Source organism: Oreochromis aureus, linkage group 11, assembly GCF_013358895.1.
Source record: "Oreochromis aureus strain Israel breed Guangdong linkage group 11, ZZ_aureus, whole genome shotgun sequence".
Classification (NCBI taxonomy): domain Eukaryota; kingdom Metazoa; phylum Chordata; class Actinopteri; order Cichliformes; family Cichlidae; genus Oreochromis; species Oreochromis aureus.
This window is the reverse complement of record NC_052952.1, coordinates 8645364-8665788: the sequence shown is the minus strand read 5'-3', so window position 1 is coordinate 8665788 and position 20425 is coordinate 8645364. Positions and strand designations below refer to the sequence as shown.

Below are 20425 nucleotides of genomic sequence, written 5' to 3'. Positions count from 1 at the left end.
GTGTGTGTAGGACTATGGCCTATCCTTTGGAGTTCTGAACTATTTGTAAAGCGATAAGGATAAAGAGAGGTAGGAGATGTAGAAAGGCAAAGAGCAAAGACAAAAGCAAGTGGAAAAGAGAAAAGCCAGGAGTGGAAAAGAGGACAGCGGGTGAGAGCTGTGCTCGTGTCATCAGCTCTCAGAGATATTAAGTCAGCTTTGTGCATGGAACAATATGATTCAAAATGTAATAATATACAGAAACTAATCAACATGCCATATTCCAGACAACTAAATTTTGTCGTTAGTCAATAATGTGATGAAAAAAAGCCAAGTGATCACAATCAAGAATGTGATAATGAATATGATCATAAGCTTCGAAGATTAAAATATAACAGCTGATAAAAGAGTGTGTTGGAATGTGTCAGATGAAAACCAGTCACTGGATGCTGTCTCTTCTCTGCTTTTCTCAAAATACACATCACAAAGTAAAATACCAAGCAAAGCAGATAACAAAAAACAGTTATATTTTGAAAAGACCTATTATGATGCATTTGTGTTTTCAGTGATCACATTTCAGTGTTAGACCCATTTTGGCACTGTGGTCATGAAATTACATTAAGAGAAAGTGAAATTAGTTAGTGGCAATAGAGAAAAGGGAGTGCTGTTTTTGAACGCTAACATAATGTTTTTGACTAAACTGGGACACTTGTGTTTTTATGCTTGAACGATTCAGTGACAAGTGGCTTAACCAACAACACTTCACCTTAAAATGGTCAGGTACAAGCACTGGACTTGAAAATGTCCAATGAGAAATGTTTAAAGACCTTCAGAAAAGTATTGCTAAAGACCACTTTTTAAAAATTCAAAGAAAGCCTCACTTCTTTGAAGCTAAATATAAAGCACTGAGGGCTGGCTTAAGACTTTTTCACAGTACTGCAATGCTTCCAAGCAATAATGTCCAGCATAGTGTACTGGTTACATAAGATTTTATGCATAGATCCCCAAGTTATGACAATTTTAAATGCCTGCCAGAGGATCCCATACAGTGAGTAGGCTGATATATGGCGTTAATCCCCAAAAGATGACAGAGTTACTGTATAATTAGCATTTCACCCTTCTTACTAAGCAAGATTAAGGAGGTCTATATCTAAACCCACATGCATATACACATACACACAAGGCATCAGATCCCTATCATTTTTATAATTAATGCCAATATAATAAAAGGTGGGACGTTGAAATTTAAGACTCTGGGCAAGACAAGACATCATATGGCAAAATTAATCTGGATGATAAAAAACAGACACACACACCCAGCTGTGCTGGGTTTGAATGCTTTCATGTGGTTTGAGTTTGGAAAAGGCAGCCTGGTGTGTGCATGTGTGAGTATCTGTGTGTGTGTGTGTGTGTGCGTGTTCAGTCAGTTCATTTTTGGCCAAACGAAAATTTGGTTTTAGATTTTTATGATTTCATTATTTTTGCATGATGTAACTTAAATTTATTTTATTACACTTTATTTATTCCTTTTATTGTGTTTGTTTAAAGTAGGTTTATTTCCTTTACCTTAACAAGCTGAGTTCAGATCAGGTCAGCCGAACCATTTCTTGTGATTTTAATTTTCAGATATCAGCATGTGTGGCTATTTCCCAGACAGCACTTGTATAATTAACAGCAGGGTAAACCCTGCTGTGTTAAAATGCAATTAACACCACCAGTCATTTCTCATATCACAAAATCGCACAAAGACGTGAGCAGCGTGGACGCGCATTTCATCATATGAACTAAATATTCACAGTAATCATATTCAGGAAGACCTTCCTTGCATCAAAGTCTGTGTCCTCTTATTCAAATCTTCCTCTTTCAGTGTATATTTTTACCGGTTTTCTCCCCCCCTTTTTTTGTTTCTGTTTCTGTTTCTTTTTGTGGACCAAATTTGTCTTTTCACAGGTCAGCTTAAAAAAACGAGTGCGGTCTATTTACTGCCACTGCAATTGTTACTTTTTACAGTCTACAGTGAGAACAGCTCACAGTTTTCACCGGTTATATATTATTCAGATGTTAAGCCTGGTATAGCCTCCGTTTTGATATTAAATAAAAAAGTATGCATTCAGGTAACTGTGCAGAGTGGTGGGCTGTTCTCTTGCAAAGGTTAGTAGAGGGGAAATGCTAACATCATAACGTTATCATTCATCGTCTAGAGTCTGGCTCACATAGTACTTCTGTGGGTTTGTGATTAAATCAAACGTGGCCAAGAGTCAAGCAGCGCTGGAGGAGACAGCCAAGTAGAGGCTGTACATTGTTAAAGACGACTCACCCATGAACTGACATTAGCTCAGTTGAGAGCTTATTTATAATTGAAGACAATCAACATTGTAGAGTACCTGGAAGAGACAGTCGTGGAATATTACATATGCATTTCATGTATTTCTGCAAATGCCTTGAAGAAAATTTGGTCAACCCTAATACAGTACACATTAAATCTGTCATCACCTCCAAACTTCTCCAAGTGGAAAAAATAAGTGCATGCAACGTGCCAGCCCCACAGGTACTGGGATAATATCTAATTATTTGCAATTATTTATTATTTCAAATAACCACAGATGTGCACTTTAACGATATGGCAACAATGTCCAGTCCTTGTTCTCCCGAGGCTCCAACATCAGACCTTTGTACGTGTCTGCCCTCGTCAGCAGCTGGAGCTGCAAGCCTCATTTACTAGATTCAGATCAGTTACGTTGCACCACAGAGTAGCTGCTGAAAATACAGGAAAATAAAGATAGCATCTGAACTAAAAACAAACTTATAAAAATGTCCTCTAACCATGGCTATTACAGTTTGAAAAAAGCCAATAGTATTACGAACTAAGTATTGTTACAAGGTCAAAAGTTACTCATAAAGCAGTTTTTGTTTAAGAGCTGCCTGTTTAAGAATGGCTAGAAAGGGGATGATGTACTGGAAAAACGATGGCAAAAGATTGCAACAGACTGCATTACTATGTTACACAGCAGAATTTCAACCAAGTAGGCTAGGGTAGGAGACCTCAGTCCATAAACTACCAATGTCTGTAGCATATGGAAACATAACAGTATGGGAAACAGCACGAGGAGGAGAGGGAGGGGAGGAAATTGGAAACCAATGCAGAAAAGTCTGAAGAGAAGAGAAGCAAAGTGAAGACTGCTGCCTTGTGGGAAACTGGAGCTGTGTGTCCGGTTGTTGCGTAACTGTAATGTAAGTGAGCTGTAAATAAAGATCTGCTTCCCATGACAGAGCAAGTGACTCTGCGTCACTGCAGCATCAAGCTGCTCACTGGAATGCTGCTTTCGTGGTACATCTGAAATTACACTTTTAAGGTAGAGTTCTTTTTCTCTCAAACATCGCATCAACTACCTAAAACTTGTCATTATAGGTTGGCACGACAAACGGCAACACACTGTGGTTACAGTATGCAATCAACATTCCCTCCAAACTTAACGTGGTTTCATGTGCTGTGTGTTTAAGCTATCACAAAATTATGATGTCATCTCATCAGTCCTTTGGATTCGACGGCACGGAGGAATCAGAAAGGCAAACAGAGCAGAGCTTTGGTGTAAACTTTTATGCAGAAAGTTGCCAGAAAGCTTTCCCTGTCCTTTCTTTAAGAACATGTTAGCTTTGTTAAGGAGAAATAAAACTGTGCTTATACTCTTCTGTACAGTACATAAAAAGCTACCACGACTTAAATGCACCACCAAGTCCACCAAAGTGCAACTTTAAAAATGAATGATTAGGTTTATATATCTTTTTGAAATCCATACAGAAAAAGGTTAATGCTTTAGGGTGGTGGGGTGGGGTTGTGTACTAGACTAGACTTTTTCTTGGCCGGACATAGTGGCTTCCTGAGAATTCTTTGGATGAAGGTAAGTTTACTAATCATTTTTGGTAATAACCCTAATAGCTACATTTTTTTCAAGCCAAGCTATTCATTTAAAGAAACCATAATGCTATGAGGTGGACACTCCCATTAACAGTTCAGTGTATTTAGGTTAAAAACTCTTATTTCTATAGAGTTAAGACCCTTTTTTTTTTCAAACAAGTAGTTTAACTACTATTTCTCATTCATAAGGTGTCAAAGCACCACTGTAACCTCCAGCTCTGTAATTCTTACTTAATCACTCTAAAAGGGGACGGTTAACATAGGTGTATAAAACTTGCACAGTGGCAAGGCGCCAGCCCCAATGGCAACCATGTGCATGTCTCTGAGATGAGAGCACCATCTCAGAGACATGCACATTCTGGTTGTTGGAAAAGGTAGAGGGGACGAACTTTTGTGTTGAAGTTTGAAAGCTGTTACAAATTCTTTGGCAGGTGTTAAGAAAAGCAAACTGGCTTGAATATATACACATACATCTCTTTTTTTGTTATTTTTCCATTTTCCTCGTTTTTCCCCAAGAGATATTGCACCCACTGACAGACAAAACTTCATAATACAGAAACTGTGAAGCATATGACTAAAGAGGATTGGAGGGGGAGAGGAGCCTAGAGGAAAGGAGAGGAGGTAAGTATAGCGTGACAGGCTAAAGAGGAGCTCAGCAATGTTCACATGAACACAAGGAAAATTACAGGGGAGTTCTTTGCAGAAAACTGCAAACTTCAGCTCAGAAGGTGCGGCCCAAAAGAAGCGTGCATTTATGTGTTTGGTCACATGACTTTCTAGCACTTATGCAGCCAATCAGCTGTAGCGATTCTGGTTCACTGCGAAGTTTACTGGGTCGCTACAAAACAGAGGGAAGGCATTGAATGAGATAGCAAAAAGAGGAAAAAGGGAATAAGACTGTTACACTTGCCAGCTTTCTCTCAGCTCTGCCTCGGCTTTCTTGAAGGTCTTATTTTTTTGTCTCTTATAAATCTCTTTTTTTCATTTATTAATTCTTGTTATAGGAAATATATTTGCTGCTGCCTAGTTTAACGAAAAGAGCAGTGATACACAGATCTCTGTCAGATTCAGTCTCCCATTACTGTGAGTTAACAGCATAAAAATATTATTCATCCTTCACTGTTTCTGAATTCAGGTCCCAGGTGTAAATGTCAGACAGCATGACAGCACACCTGAAGTTGTTAAGAAGCTACTGTCAGTATATTTATCACCAATATCCTGCTGAGTGTGTAAATGTGCACATCAGTTTGTCCAACATCTTTTGGTTTCCTGTCTACTTTCCTCCAGCTATTATTGCTTTCTCAACTCTTTTGCACCACATTCCAGTGCAGTCATTTTCTCTACCCACTAATTTCTGTCTCTTTTATTCTGTCTGTGTGTTTTTTTTAGCTGCTGTCTTCTTCTCTGACCCCTGCCCCTTCTATTTTCCACATTTTTCTATGTTTGCTGTTATTTTAATCAGCCAGCCTGTCACCACACTGTCACTATCTGAGATGTCAGGGAGGAGCAAAATAAAAAATTAAAGAGAGAGAGAGAGGAAGAGAGAGGAAAAAAAGAGCTCAGAAATGGGTGAAGGGTGAGGAATTTTTGTACACTATTTTGATTTTGCTGAAATTGATGTTCAAAAGGCTTTTTGCCCCCCTTTAAGATACTTTTTCTGCAGAATGATATCCAAATATACTGTATGTGGGGGAAGAGGGCCGGGGGTTGGGTGTGGGCAAGAGGCAAGAGAACAACACTAGATGAAAAAGATAGATCCTGCAACGGAAATAAAAGAAATAACACAGATCAAGAGTAAAATATCAAGAGAGTACAAGATACCAAAAACACAGGTACACAATAACAAGCTGAGACAGCACAGAGATAAGCATGAATCGTAAAAGACAAACTTGATCGGGATGAAAATGAGACAGAGAGAAGGAGAACTAATATGTGATTACCTGATGGCACAAAGACGCCACACACATTCCTTCACAATTTAAGCATATTTCACATATAACATATTCTTAACTTATTCTGTGCCATATGCTTGTCTTATTTACTTATGACTTTGCATGCAAGCAGGGCTGTGGATATAATTTAACTATAATTTCCTCCTGCTGTTTCATTTGCCTGCATCTTATTGCCGGCCATATGGCCAACCAGTGTGGCATTCAGTTTACATACAGTTTGCCTTCATTTCCAACATCTCCATCAGATAACATTCAGCACAATCACGCTCGATATTGGCCTGGCTATTCTTTCTCGCACAGCACAATGTTTTTCTGATTACCATCGGAGGCAATATGGTGCATTGCAATTCACTTGCAAATGTTGCGTGTATAAGACCGCATTAAGCTTTTATTGAAGACTGGAAACATTTTTAATATAAGGACAGATAGAGAAGGAGGAATAAGAAAAGCACTGTACTGGGTGCAGACTTCAATAATACAATTTGGTGTTCAGCAGCAATAGAATACTCCCTCCTGTGCCACAAATGCAGTACTCTACACTGGCCTGTCAAACCAGCTTTTATTATGAGAGGTGGCAAGAGAAAGACAGAGAGACAGCATCTGAGAGAGCGACAATTACAGTATTTTTAGGGGCCGGGGGGGGGGGTTATTTCCTGCCACCCTGTGTATGTTTATAGAAACATGCAAGCATGTTCGGTTGGGTTTGTCCCAGGTCTTTTCCCAGATGTTCTCTTTTGTTCTCACAGATAAACAGGAAATGTGTGTGTTTCCTTAAGCTGTAATGCTGCAGGTGACAGGACTGGGCATCTGAAATACTAGATGGACAACAGTGATGGTGTTTTTATTTATTTATTTTGCACTTGCCTTGAATTTTAATCAGGTCTCTGCAGTGAGTTTTGCTCCACGTTTTGTGCTTTTCCTAAGTCAGAATCATACAGACTGTATAACAAAACAACAAAGTTATGCAGCGATACAATAGTTAAAACCAGTTTCTTTTCTGTGCTGGTGAAGATGATGGTGATGACTGCATTGTATGGTTCACCAGTCACTTCACAGCTAATTATGTGCTATTCATTATAAAACTTTGAGAAATTAGTAAAAATACTTATCTCAACTCGGTTTTCATCCAATGAATAAATAAATATATAAATATCCAAGTATTCCATCAGCTTGACACACAGTTCACTGGGTTTGTTTATTTGTTGGTAAATCCAAAGTATTATTGTGCTATCACCTGTTGCTTGGCATCTGTATTATGTGAAATACAATATTGTTGGTTTATAGAAGACTATAAACTTTATAGGGCTACAGAAAACCTGACCTATTCTTTTATTTGTTCTTGATTTAGGCTAATGGATTGTAATGATCCAATGCTGAACTGCAGCCCAGAATTTTTATAACATCAGCAGCTGTTTTCAAGTGCAATTTTTTTCCAACTCCAAACTGGCCGTTAACTTAAATTAGGAGGAACTTCTCGCTGGTGTAACTGTTTGCTGTCGATGAACTAGGTCTTGTGAGGTTCAGCTAGCACATTCAATGGATTATTTTTACTGACTTCTACAAGAGCTAAGTTCCAGAGGTGAGATTTTGTTGAGTTGGCAGGTACTTCGAGGAGTAAATAAATAAAAATGATTCTACATATCAGTTCATATTTGAGATAAGGGGGTCAATATTAAATGCTTATGTTACTGAAACAATGGAATACATTCCATTAAGATAAAGCAATAATCTTGAGTAAAATGCAACTGAAATATATAAAATCAGTGTTACTTAAAATGACTTACTGACTTACAGTTTTTTTTTAACAATTCCTGAACTGTTTGTATGTTTGCGCTTTACAACCAGTGACTAAAGACTAGAAGGTTGGTGGATTTCTCCATGCTCGCTCTGGTTCTTCGGTAACCACCCATGGGGACAAAGGCTTGTTTCCACACCTGCATCATCCACCTGTGATCCAGCGGCAATCAGCAGGCACGAATTTAAGACCAGCTCAGCCTTCCACTCATCCCAAGCCCATCAGCAATTCCTATGGTTGTAACTCGGCTGTTATGTGTATTGTTGTAATTTCCCTTATTGTATTCTGCTGTTTCCTTGAGTGTCCAGTTTGTTTTTGTCGTTTCTGGAACAACTGACCTGCAGCTGGCTTCGCTGGCTATCATCATCCACTCATCTACTCTAGCTACATGCATCAGCCACGTCCACCTCACCTGCCCTCCATTTCAATCTGGATCTCTGGAAATAAAGGATTGGATCAACCACCTTTCTCATCGCGCTTCTTAACCGAACACTCATTCGGTCAACCATAACTAGAAATAAAGTAGAATACCTGTTTTTTGTGCTTGAAATACCAAGGCTGCTCATTCAGGGATAGAAGCTGGTCAGTGTTCTGCGTGTGGCCTATTTAGCAAGTTATAAATACACAACGGGGCAGTACAGACTATGGTTTTTGCAGTTTTACTATTTATGTTCCCTGCCGCCATCTTGGATTGTGAATTCTGCACTGGTGGTGCTTCTTTGAGTTTCTGAATCAGAAATCTGACTTGAAGGTTCATTCAGTTGAACCAGAACTCTGATTTCGCACTTTTGATGGAATGGAATGTTCAGCCTTAAACACAGCTGCGCGTGTCATTGTAAATAGAAATACCCTGCTTAAATTAATCAATTAGCTTATTAGCATAGCATTTCTGTCAGTATGTTACCGTTTCTAAGGCCTGTGGAGCAGTTCACATAGATCAGTGTGATTGGTAAATGGTAATAGGCAAAATGGAATGATGGGACTAATATAAAACTAGTTTATCATTAGCAACTCACATAATCATATTATATATACTTTTCTAGCCAAACATGCTAACATTTTGTATTGGTACATTGTTACACTACTTGAAACAGATTTGCTTTTCTCTCACAACCAAAGATTAACCAAAGGTATTTGAGTGCTTCTTCCCACGATTTCTGCAATAGTCAAATATTGGTGATGGTAGTGATTGTTTTAAATCTATTAGGAAGAGAGCAAAAAAATGCACTAATTGACTTCAGAGAATGCCCACCTGTTAAAGAGAGACAATTTCAGCTTATCGTCAGTGATGTAAGTCAATGCAAAGTAATTGGCTGAGGTCCATACAGATGTGACATTCTAATTTTTTGGCACCCTGTTGTTATTGCTTTACTAAATATGGCATGACACACTAATTATGAGGCAAATGACTGGCAGCTTTAATTAAAGGCCGCATTTAGCTATATAAAGTGAACAATTAAATAACTGCTGTCATTTCACATCCAAGGTAATTAAGTTATCAGTGTTTCATTGTCTAAATACTTAGAATACAAGGAATCATAGAAAAGACACTGAAGAATGAGCTCTCAAAGCAAGCAGCTTTTCTTCCAGATGAAATATATTATTGATAATCTGACCTTCATCGACGACAAGAATTAGTGACCTGATTATGCAAGGTTAAGCCTGATTGTAGAGTACTGTAGGTATGGTTTGATTCATAAATACATCTTAAAAATGACCTATACACAATCTGACACAAATCTGATCTAATGAGTGATTTGAACGAAGCATGATGTGAAAAAGAGCCACATTTAATCAGTCAAACAGAAGAAAAGTTTTATTTTGTTAATATCATTGTTATCACTTGTAACAAATACATCATTCCTCTTTTCTCCTTCACAAAGCCATCCTGTCATAACTTGTTTCTCACTGATAGATTGGTAACATTTACTTGTAGCAGCTCAGGAGCAAATGTATAAGCAGGGGCAAGCTTAGCTGGCTGCCAAGAAGGAGGCCAGATCTCAGTAGGCAACCCATCAAAGATGCAGTAAAGATCTTGTTTTTCCTATAGAAAAAGCGTATACATAGAAATGTCTGCAGTGCTGCAGCACCCGTTGGTTTTCAATTCTGCGTTTTGAAGTCTCAAAACAGCATTTTTTTCCACTGCCATGTTAGATTTTTAGGGGAAGATGTTATCATATTTGGACCTGTCATTTGTTATATTGGCTAGCCAGCTTCATTTATTAAGTTTTAGTGTGCAATACACATACACAAATCTGCTGCTAAATGTATTTTTCTTACCATCAGTATACCACAGACTAAATAGTTGACATTTTACTTTGTAGATACCAAATCATTTTTATAAATAAAGCAATTCAATTAAATTTTATTGATATAGCATCAAATCACTGCAGCTGCCTCGGGGCATTTTATGTTGTAAGGTAAAGACCGTACAATAATACAGAGAAAACAGAGAATCCAGAGAAATTCCAACAATCGTTTGACCTCCTATGAGCAAGCGCTTTGGTGACAGTGGGAAGAAAAAACTCCCTTCCCTGGGGCTCAGGGATTGGGAGCCATTTGATAGGACTGGTTGGGGGTGATGGGGAGCAAGACAGGACAAAGACACTGTGGAAAAATTAAAAACTGTCTGGTTGTTTTGTATGTGTTAGACAAATATAATATTGTATTAAAGTACTCTAGTTATGCAAACATAACATTACATAACATTTGCATCATCATTCTATTTAAACGATTTTTAACTACATATATTTATGCATAGATTGTATTGCAGCTGTATTGTTAAAAAGCTCAGTGATATTTCATTGTTGAATGATTTCATTATACTAAATGAAAAAATGCTGATCTTTAGCCATTACGGGTGGCAAAGGAAAAAGGCAGAATGCACCAACCTCAAATTAGAAACATTAAATATAACGTCATCCACATTTTTATGTTGAAGATGTCATAAAATTCAGTGGACCACAACATTTGTATGGTACCCTGTTCCTAATGCATTTGTTTATTAGCTAAGTCTCCAATATTTCAAGTCACTTAGGAGGTAAATCTGTAGGCATGCAGGGTCCAGTTTCATGTTCAGCTTCATCTTTATATAAAGGTCAAGAGCGAGGCAATCAGGAAGCTGTTAGAAAAGTATACAGTCATGGAAGAAATCAAGTAGAGTAGCCAAAGGGTGATCAACTCCCAGAGAGGAGCTGGAATGGAGCAGGGGAACTGAGAGAAAGAGGGAGGCTAAACTAGATTAAACTGAGCCAAGCCAATCACCAGGCTTTTCAGGTTGAGAAAAAGATAAAATGTACCCTAGAAGTGTTAAAAATGGGTTATGATTGATTTGGTGCTGTTGTAGAAGCAACCCATGGCTCAAGTTAGAATCCATGTCATGTCTATCAAGACACAAAAATCATTTGTGATATATATTTTTTGTTGACTCTGTTTTGGCTCCTCTCATTCGGGCACTATTTTTTTTCCATCCTTAATTTGTGTACTTTTGCTTTCACTTGCTGTTTGGTGAAATTTGGGAACCAAACTACTTTAGTAGGATTTACAAAGATTGCAATTTAGATTGTGATACACCCTCTTCCAAATATAACCATGCACCTTTAAAAATAAATGGCCTGCTGTGCTTAAATCTGATGTCAAGTCAGTTCTAAGCCTTTATTTATTTATTTTCATGCCTCTTATATGGGTCTGGACATGAGGGCAGTAGTCTTGGCAGACCCCCTCTTCCTCGGATGGATAGATGGATAAATACATAAAAATAATAGCAGTTTTCACCTACAACAGTGACAAATAAGCCACAACAGTACAACTGTTCTGAGCAGACTTATTATGGATTTCAGTTTAAATTGCATGACACAGCTCAAGTGGAGGGATTTTTGGATCATAACACCTACAGCCAAAACTTCAGCAAGATACTAGGAACAGGCCACAATAGATACCTGCAGTTGCATGAGGTAGTGATGAAAATTGCCTTCAGGCTGCACTGTAGGAGTGAAGAACAGAGAAGACATGAATTTCTTATGTACATTAGTGACAGGTGCACACTTAGACACCTACACACATACAGTACACAAAAATATTGACACTGATTTGTACACACACATGCACAAGCACACACATGCAGCTCGATAGGTGGTCTGACAGAAGTGGTTCATTGTGCATGATTGCTCCTAAAATTTCACTGTGTTGCATCAGCCAGCCGATTCTGTTTTGCTAAATTAGTTTGCCCTTGTTTCCTAGAACAAATGAAACAGTAGAGTATGCTGTGCAAATGACATTTAGAAGGCATATTTTATGTAAATATATACACTGTATACATATAATAAGATACTGATAATAGCTTTTTAATGATTCATAGAATATGTTCTTTGTCATTTAATACTGTTTTTCTGTCATAGACCCTCTCTGTTGTGCATCATATCGCATATGTAAGTGTTGATATTTCTGTATGTTTGCGCAGTCATGCTGTATGTTTTACTGTTGATGTATCTGTCAGCGATCCTGAATTGTTTCACTTGCTCTGGACTTTCACTTCTGGCTGTGATGGATGTGATTCCCTTTACAACTGTACTGCTTGCAATTTCGTGAACTTACATGCAGAGGGGGACTTATGCTGGAGTATAGTTATTATAAGCCAGCCAGCAGCAACTGAAATAACTGTATTCCAGCTCGGTAAATTTGACATCTCTGTCCTTTTACAGTATAAGAGTAGAAACAAAATCAGAACAAAGGACCCTACAAATCTCAGGTAGTTGATGCCTCTATGCCCCTGAGGGGTAGCCTATTGCTTGCAGTCACCAACAAACATATTCACTGAAAGTCATAGTTGAGGCTAAGCTAAGGTTCCCCTATTCAATACTGAATATGTGTCTCGCTGAGTAAGAGAGACTCCAGCTTTTAGATATGTTAATTCCACAAAGCTAGTCGTGTTTGCATCAGACAAAGAGGTGAGTGCTTCCTTTCTGCTGCCGGTCCCTGTCTTTACAAGAGTAATAGCAGATGAAGTATGGCACACCACTAGGGACATCCTTGTGCTATTTTTGTGCCATATAAAGATGATCATGATAAGTTTGTGCCCTGTTTGGGAAAACAATATAGAATACAGTCCAGGTGAATAATCAGCAATCATGGTTCAGGCTTCCACTTTTTAGTACTCAGGGTAAATTAAAAGGATTGAAACGGTCACACGAGGAAGAGAAGAGTGCTTCCACAGTCCATCACATACTGCCACTCTAGGACTGAAACAGGGGGAAAAACACGAGGAGGATGTAGATGTAGCGACTGTCTTTCCTCTAAGTAAAAATTAAACATGTGAAAAGCCTTGTGGATGCTACCTTTAATTTTAAGGAGAGTGCACAGGTGTGCCCCACACTGGAGGAATCTCTTCTGCCTGACTTTATAATTTACTGAGTATTAAATATGTTTTTTTAAACATACTCAAGGAGCATACATATTGCCCGTGGTTTGCTCCCTCTGGTGGAGCAAGACCTCACTTGAATAGTTTCTCTCTCCTGCTCCTTTCTCGGTGAAGTCACCTGCCCTAACAGGTATTGCAGGGTTACAGATGGCCAGCTTACAAAACTTAGAAAACAGAGAGCGACCAACTTGTTAATAGAATTGTGAGAATACAGTCTCTCGATCCAGGGAGCTACTGAGGTGGCTAAGGCTTTCACCCTATCAACATATTACAGTTCTGTTTCACTTGTTAAAATATTGTCAAATGTCAAATATTATTTAGTTAAGATTTAACTACCTACAAGTGTCCAACTATCCCGTAAGTGTCCAAGATAGCAGTAATTTAATGTTTTGTAAAAGATAAACAAGATTTGGACACTTAGCTAAGGATCATGATTTGTTTTTCTTTTGGCATAAAATAAGTCAGCAGTCACTTTTTGTGATTTTTATTTTTAAACTGCCTTTTATTACATTACACTTAATATGAATGAGCTACAAAAACCTATGAAGCTACATTATTTCTGTCAGCCAGTCCTTCTACTCCTAAACTGTATATGTCTTGTGTTTATGTGTAAACACTCGCTTGAAAAAGAGACGTCGATATCAGTGAGACAAACTGTTTAAACGCAGGCTTGAATAATAACCTTAATAAGAGGTTATAGATGCAGCAACACTTGTTGCTAATTGGAACAGCTTCATTGTTTGACCACCGCAAATCATCATGATGACCCTGATGACCACCACAAGCACACATCGGTCAAACGGTAACGCTGTTCTACATTTTAACTTCTTCAGTCTTTCTCCTCTTCTCTGTACACCTTTTTTTCTTCACCCTTCATTAGAGGGAAGCCGAGTTCTTGGTTTCCAAATGGGAAAAAGGAAGCCTTGATTTATACCTCAGGACACACACAAAAAAAATATATCTGGAAAATGTTGATGGTAATGAAGTGGGGCAGGCTATTACTGAAAGGCACTGGTTTTCTGCCAAAAACCTAAAGCTACATGCTTCACAATACCACGCTCACGCTCACTAGTGGCCCTACATATGTCAGGGCAGTTGTACATGGCAGCAGACATCATGTCAAGAATTGTTCCAAACCTGCGACAGTGGATATCTGGGATCACAATATTAGACTGATTCGCTTCCAGATAGTTATACAGCTAAGAGTCTGCTTCTGGAATGCAATGCTCTGTCACACCCATGGCCCTATAATTTGCTCTATGCCTTTTCTTCCTGACTCTCTTCCAGCTACTCTTCTATCAGATTGATGTGTAGGAGCAGGGGTTGATTTTCCAGTGGAGATAAAGTCTTGATCTAACAGAGAATCTCTGATTAATTGTAACCTTGGTTTTAGTGCCTTTAGAAATCTTTAACTGTCAGTGATTCCACACTAGCAGGGCTGTTTCTAAAGGTAAATTGTAGGATGTAGACTGGTATGTCTTAAATAAATATCCACTTAATTTGACAACAACGTGACATTTATAAAGAACGGAGCGAAGTGATAGTCATTTAAGAACCAAGAGTTCAGTGTATTCACTTGTTCTGTGTGTTTTCTGAGAAATGCATGCCGATAAAGTATGCAAAGTGTGATTTAGGTATGCGTGGTTAAAAGTACATAAATAGGTTTAAAATGGTGTTAAAACCGTGTGACATTTTGTGCAAGGGTGTGATTATGCAGGTATGATAATGATGCTTTTGAGCATTGTTAGTGTCTGACGCTTGCTTGGTTTGTTTAACTAATTAAATAATTAATCATTTCATTACCTATTCATTTATTTGTTCGTATATTTACCCACTTCATCAGTCACTCATTGAATCACGTAATGTGTTACAAAGCCTTGAATATCACCATATGTTAATTATATTTTTCGGGCAGGTGACAGTTCACAGCTATGAAACATTAGTATTATTTTTGTTACACTATTATTATTCATAACTCCTGCTGAATTTGGCCATTTTTTCATCGAGGCAAGTGTCTGTCTGACAAAGAGTCCCATCTGCAGACAGTAAAATTTAGAAATGTTAATCCCTAAGTACTTTTAATGGCCCTTAAGTACAAAATGGACCTCATTATGTTTGAGTAAAGGGTCATGCATACATTACTTATCTGCTATCTTTTATTCGAAAAGAGTGGCTTTAATACAAAAGCTGCTCTTCAACAAATATTCATACATGCGCCACTACACGGTCAAGCAGATGGATCGGTGAGCAGTTCAAGCGACTAAGTTATGAAGTAAATAAGAAAGTGATTGACAACTGCAGAGTCTCTGATATACGAAGGCAATCCCAAAAGTAAGGTCTCCATTAGAAAATTACTCCATTTATTTTCTATAATATCTACATGATATTTAAGGTTAAAGAATTATTTATTTATCTACATAATCACCATTTCGGTCGATGCATTTTTGTAGACGCTGTGGCAGTTTTAGAATGCCCATGTCATACCAGCTTGCTGCCATGTCCTTCAGGAAGCACTGAACGTCATCTTTGATCTCTTCGTCGGAGCAGAATCGCTCTTCGGACAAATGCTCTTTCTTTCTTTTGCGTTCAAAAATCTAATAAATGCGCAAACTTCGCACTTGGTGGTAGCGTTCAACAGGAGCTCCAGTTTCAAGAGCTGCCAAGCCAAGATTGAGCATCCCAGGGAGGCCGTGCATGCTTGTTTGGAGGAAGCACCCATCACAACAGTGTGGGCAGCAGCCCTACGAACAGTTTCTCTACGTCGCCACTGCTTTGGAGACCTTACTTTTGGGATTGCCCTCGTATTTAGTTGGCATAAAAGTGCACCCAGAGACTGCATTTGTATATATTTGGGCACTTTAAAAAAAAACTGACAAATTTATGCAGGGGTTTAATGAAAATAGAACATAAACGTAGCATAACAAAGCAGGTTTCTGCTAACTGCAATTGTGCATTGCACCTCAAGGAGAAAAAAAAGTTGTTGTGCTTGGATATAGTGTACATGGTTGCTCCTTCTTCCTGTCTGTGCGCTCAATGAAAAAAAGAAAACACTATGTTTTCTTTTTCATTCTGATGTGCATGCTGAGATCAGTGTATACAAATGCACAACATACAGTCACATCCACATGTGCGCACACACTCCTGCCAGGCCTGGTTTCCTCGATGAAGTTTCGAAATGTGTTTTTCATCATGGTAACAAGAATACCTACAGGCCGTAGCAGCAGTTACTGTATGAGCTTGCCCACAGAATTGGTATTTTTAGCTATTGAAACATCATATTTTCCAAATATATTATATCTAAAAGTTAATACAAGTAATTTTCTTCTTTCTTCTGAGCATCACGGGGCTGTTTCATTTTAATGTGGTCTTGGCTGTAATGTTTTAGTCTATTCTGTTGCCTTGTAAAGCAAATTGCAACAATGTACTCTTGGTTACACATAGATTCAGCCTAACTTTAACACTGTTATCTTTTCCAACAGAATATGTGTGATTCTAAAAGCTGCATATTTTACTTTTCTCTGTTCTTTTGCGCTAAATTTGATCTGATCTGATTGTCTTTTCAAGCCTATCCCTTCTTTAAGTTCAGTTCTAGTTTTCTTTCATATGATTTGCTTTTCTCTTTGATGGCTCTGCTGTGTTGATCGTTTCTGTTCTGTTTCTATAATCGTGTATTCTTACTTTCCTGTTATTTGCTACATTTTTAGTATCTCTGCATCAGGTGCAATGAGTGACAGTTATTGGTCTGGTGTCAGTGGTTCAGGCTTAGGCGTTACCTCTGTTTAAGGCTGATCTCATTTCCTGCACACTTCCTCTGTGGGGTTAACGGCTGGCAGACTTGTGCACATCCTGGCTGAGGTACATAAGAGGGAAAAGAAAACAGTCATGGCAGCTAACAAGTGGAAGAAGATACATTCCAGCAATTAATTAGACATAGCAGTCATAATATACTATTACACACTTAATTGTCTCTTATAATCATTTAAGCCTGAAAATATGTACTGGCGACATTTTTTAAATTAATTAATTAATTTTTTTTTTTTTTTTTGCAATTACGTAGTGAGAGGTATTGACCAACAAAACATAAAACTTCAATAAAATCATTCCAGTTTTGGAATAAATTCATGTGATAGGGTAAATATAGCCATTGCCCTACTTTTTTTATTTGATAATTACTTTATGTCAAGCATGTAATTTAAACATTAGTGAGTTTCGTCCTCAAATATAGTTTCATTCTTAGCCTGAAACTGTGAAACAAGGACGGCAATTCAACTGACACCTTGCGTGCAGTTAAACGTGTGTGCTTGTACATGTGTTCATCTGATAAGTCAGCTGTGTTTCTCCACTCTTTACCAAATTAAATTAAAGTTTAAAGCACAGTTCGTGTCTCAAATACCACTTTGCATGAATGAGGACACAGATGAAAGCAAACCTAAATTATTTCCATAACTTCCTAAGTATCTAATTAATTTATTTTACTTTTGATTAAATGGATACTGTGTAACACTACTGAATATTCAATGAGGTACCTTTCAATGGTACAGTGCAATATACCATTTGGACCGTAATGATAGTCCCAAAGTCTTTCTTTTTCCTGTCTGGCAGACAGACTGGGGGCCTTGAGCAGAAGAAGAGGAAGTGCGATAAACTGTAGGTGGAAAATATGGTGAACGAGTGAGGTGGGGGGTCGTATCTGATGAGGGAAGCTGGTGTTAGTAACCGCATGCAAAGATAGAAGGAGAAAGATAGGCCGGCCTTGAAATTCGTCCCTGAGCGAACCCTGCTCTGGTATTTCACATACTCTATGCTGGCTGAAAATGGACATTCTTATATAAAAAACACTTTTTTCTACTCTTTAGCCATAGCAGTGGAGTTATGAAAGGGACAGGATGACGTAGCTAAAGAATCTCTAAAGATGAATTACCATAAAATTGTGTGTTGTGTTGCCATGGCGCTGCGCTGAGCAGGAGCCTGCTGCAGTATTTTATAGTATAGGGATTTTTGACTTCATATTTGGTCCTGCAATATGAGCTTGTTGTTTTTATCTTAGCCCTGTGAGGATAAAGAACTGGTCAATAAGCATATTGTAAAAGCAAGCCTAAGCCTAGGTTTCCCTACCCTATGAGTTAAAAGTCACCTCAGATCAAACTCAAATCTAATTGGCAGACGTAAGATATTTTTCATCTAAAGTCGCCGCCATCATTATCACAGCATACTGTAGCGAGCCACTCAACTCTAAACTATTTAAAGAGCTTTAAGATGCAGTTGTGGAAGGAAAAATAATTACCTCTCTTCTCCCTTTTCTCTCTGAAAGCAGAGGAAGAGGCACTTGGTTCTGTACCTTTGAGCATTCCCAGACTGCTGGTATTCTCATATGAAAAGTAAAGCTTCGTATTTTCACGAGTCTCCTGAGTAACCATTAAAGTTCTTTATGTTATTTTAACTAGATTTTTTTCTCAAAACAATGCAATATTCATTGATAATCTATGTTGTGACGATGAAAGTGAAAGTCTTCAGATGTTTTGCAATGCTGGACATACTTCTCCAGAGTTTTACATATTGTATCAATAGATGTTCTTAATGTAGTATTTGTTCCCTTGTGGTCAAATTGTAAAAGCTACTTCTTGAGAGTTAAAATGCGCATATATAGAGGGTATATATGTGAATACACTGTTGTGTTGGAACTTTTCCTAGATACAGCATTCACCAAAGAATTTGCAATATAAAGATATAAAGAGGGAATTTAGTCACCTTTCACCTGTGTGTGCGCAAGCGTGTGTGTGCATGTGGACTGTCACTTGCCGAGTGCATGTTAGTACATGTGAGTCCCTCCCTTTGAAACTACTTTCTCTTCAGCTCAGTGTAAGGGCAGACAAACACACATGCGCACACACGCACACAGACGTGTGCACAGAAGCATAGACAATAGTGACTTTCATCCCTGTGAGGGACTCAACATCAACTGGCTTTCAGCGTGTTTTACCAGACTAGCACAGGTTAGTGGCTATGACTGTTGTGACATCCACCACTTCTGAATGTTTCACATAAAATCCACAGTGATGTTCCTATAGCACACAGGAAATGCCACACTGAGGCCCTTTTCCCTTTTAATTACAGGCCCTTGTGCAGACATATTGTTTTTTATAAAACAGATTTACAAAAAAGCATTTTAAAAAGTGCTGTCATTATTTTTTTTTCTTCATTTCCATACAACATAGTAATAACACAAATACAGATTTGTTATCAAACTTTATTTTGCAGTCAGTGATACAAAGAGCTGCGAAATGTAACTCTTACAGATGTGATTGCATATTCTAAGGTTCTAACTTAGACTCTCAAACCGCTACACGATACCCTTATTTTTAAAATCAAATTCTTGCAGTTGAAGGCGATGACAAACAGCTATATATGAGAACTTTTACTGATGAAAATGCTCAAAATGTTCCAAAAAGGTTAATATTTAACACTGACTGCTTTTATTCTTGTTTTTTCCATCGTGCTGTCCTCTTTAACCTCACCCGTCTTCTTCAGTTTCCTGTAAGCTTCTGTGTAGATCAGCACTGCACAAACACATACATAAGAAACATATAAGAATTTTTAATTTTAGTGCATTTAGCCTTTATGGATTAAAGTTTTAATTAATTCAAAAGGGTAAAAGAAGGTGAAATATCTTCTTCTTCTCTCCCTTTAGTGGTCGCCACTTTCTCACCACTGAAAACCTTAGAAATACATTCTGCTGCCGCCTCCTGTTTTCTCAGTGACACCGTCTCCAAATCATACATCATAGCAGGTCTCACTAATATCTTGTAAACCTTCCCTTTCACTCATGCTGCTGTCTTTCTATCACAAATCACAGCAGACACTCGTCTCCACCCACCCCACCCTGCCTCCACTCTCTTTTTCACCTCTCTTGTGCACTGCTTGTTCTCTGGAATGGTGAACCCCAAGTGTATAAACAACCTTACCTTCACTATCTCTATCTCTCCTTGCATCTTCACCTTTCCACCTGTCTCCCTCTCACTGTGACACATGTAATGTTGTGCTTCTACTACTGTTCTTTCCTCTTCTCACTGGTGAAAACCTCCACCTCTACCAGCTCTCTTCCACCTGTTACCTAATCTCACTACACATCACAATTGTTACCGATGATCTGCGTGTTCGAGAATCTTCAAACAAGAGGAGGTATGTTTGTGGCCCCCATGTGGCTGGGTTTTAAAATGTGATGTGTGATGGGTAAAAACAACAGCTGCTATCTTTCGCTGAAATATTTTGGTCACCTTGAGTAACAGGTATTGCATCAAATCACCAATGAGGCTTAACGTTGCCCCTTTAGCAACAGAATTCTTATAACAGGGCTACCACATAGCACA

The 20425-nt window shown here is 38.3% G+C and overlaps 1 pseudogene; it reads right to left on the bottom strand.

The window, feature by feature from the left end:
* The window catches only part of LOC116329604, a 194908-nt pseudogene that overhangs the window by 75982 nt on the left and 98501 nt on the right, over window positions 1–20425 (bottom strand).